We start from the raw sequence: 2,187 nt of genomic DNA on the forward strand, positions 1-2,187 counted from the left end.
AGTTTGATACTTAAATTTAATCCATTAATGATGAACGTCGTTCTTGACGGTACATGATTCGCAATATTGTCTGTTCAGAATTCATTCTAATTACTGAATATGGCGCCTTGCTAGGTCGTAGCAAATGACGTAGCTGAAGGCTATGCTAAACTGTCGTCTCTGCAAATGAGAGCGTATGTAGTCAGTGAACAATCGCTAGCAAAGTCGGCTGTACAACTGGGGCGAGTGCTAGGAAGTCTCTCTAGACCTGCCGTGTGGCGGCGCTCGGTCTGCAATCAGTGATAGTGGCGACACGCGGGTCCGACGTATACTAACGGACCGCGGCCGATTTAAAGGCTACCACCTAGGAAGTGTAGTGTCTGGCGGTTACACCACAGGCAGTGTTAGCAAACTTGTGAATCCCCACAATTCATGTTCGTCGAATCGATGCGCTGCTGCTGACACTTGAATCCAATGGTGCCAGATAGAGATAGGTTTCACACGGCATCGAATATACGGCCATTTTTGAGGCAGGTGGGTGTTTTAAATCAAACACTGGATCACATAGTGTATCTTGAAACTGAGAGTCAAAATTTTGCAAACTCTGTTCTATTTTTACGTCCATATACGAAATAATAGAAACAAAAAACCGAAAGTCGATTTCCGAAACCGGTTACTATGAGTGGTTTCAACACTCAGGTTCAATGACGTGAAAAAAAAGATATAACCGAAAACCAGTTGTTTCAATAATAACTGCAATCCTTAGAGCATATACTGTATTCAAACATTATGAATCACCTCGAAGGGAACGGATTTATTGATACGTAATCAGCATGGTTTCAGAAAACATCGTTCTTGTGCAACGCAGCTAGCTCTTTATTCGCACGAAGTAATGGCCGCTATCGACGGGGGATCTCAAGCTGATTCCGTATTTCTGGATTTCCGGAAAGCTTTTGACACCGTTCCTCACAAGCGACTTCTAATCAAGCTGCGAGCCTATGGAGTATCGTCTCAGTTGTGCGACTGGATTCGTGATTTCCTGTCAGGAAGGTCGCAGTTCGTAGTAATAGACGGCAAATCATCGAGTAAAACTGAAGTGATATCAGGTGTTCCCCAGGGAAGCGTTCTGGGGCCTCTGCTGTTCCTTATCTATATAAATGACCTGGGTGACAATCTGAGCAGTTCTCTTAGGTTGTTCGCAGATGGTGCTGTAATTTACCGTCTAGTAAGGTCATCGGAAGACCAGTATCAGTTGCAAAGCGATTTAGAAAAGATTGCTGTATGGTGTGGCAGGTGGCAGTTGACGCTAAATAACGAAAAGTGTGAGGCGATCCACATGAGTTCCAAAAGAAATCCCTTGGAATTCGATTACTCTATAAATAGTACAATTCTCAATGCTGTCAATTCAACTAAGTACCTGGATGTTAAAATTACGAACAACTTCAGTTGGAAAGAGCACATAGATAATATTGTGGGGAAGGCGAGCCAAAGGTTGCATTTCATGGGCAGGACACTTAGAAGATGCAACAAGTCCACTAAAGAGACAGTTTACACTACACTCGTTCGTCATCTGTTAGAATATTGTTGCACAGTGTGGGATCCTTACCAGGTGGGATTGACGGAGGACATCGAAAGGGTGCAAAAAAGGGCAGCTCGTTTTGTATTATCACGTTATAGGGCAGAAAGTGTGGCAGATATGATACGCGAGTTGGGGTGGAAGCCATTAAAGCAAAGACGTTTTTCGTCGCGGCGTGATCTATTTACGACATTTCAGTCACCAACTTTCTCTTCCGAATGCGAAAATATTTTGTTGAGCCCAACCTACACAGGTAGGAATGATCATCAAAATAAAATAAGAGAAATCAGAGCTCGAACAGAAAGGTTTAGGTGTTCGGGTGTGGAATGGTAGAGAGAGAGTATGATTGTGGTTCGATGAACCCTCTGCCAAGCACTTAATGTGAATTGCAGAGTAATCATGTAGATGTAGATGAAGAATGGGAGTAGAACGTGATTCGTGATTGGATAGCTCAGTCGGTAGAGCCCTTCCCGCGAAAGGTAGAGGTCCGAGGTTCGAGTCTCAGTCCGGTACACAGTTTTAATCTGCCGGGAAAGCTTCTATACCGTTTCCTTCCGACTAACGCAGCAAGTGACTACCCGAATGGCCCGACCTAAGGCAAGGAATACTTTAGCCGGCGTTGAGTTCACATG

The sequence above is a fragment of the Schistocerca americana genome, chromosome 8, assembly GCF_021461395.2.
Source record: "Schistocerca americana isolate TAMUIC-IGC-003095 chromosome 8, iqSchAmer2.1, whole genome shotgun sequence".
Classification (NCBI taxonomy): domain Eukaryota; kingdom Metazoa; phylum Arthropoda; class Insecta; order Orthoptera; family Acrididae; genus Schistocerca; species Schistocerca americana.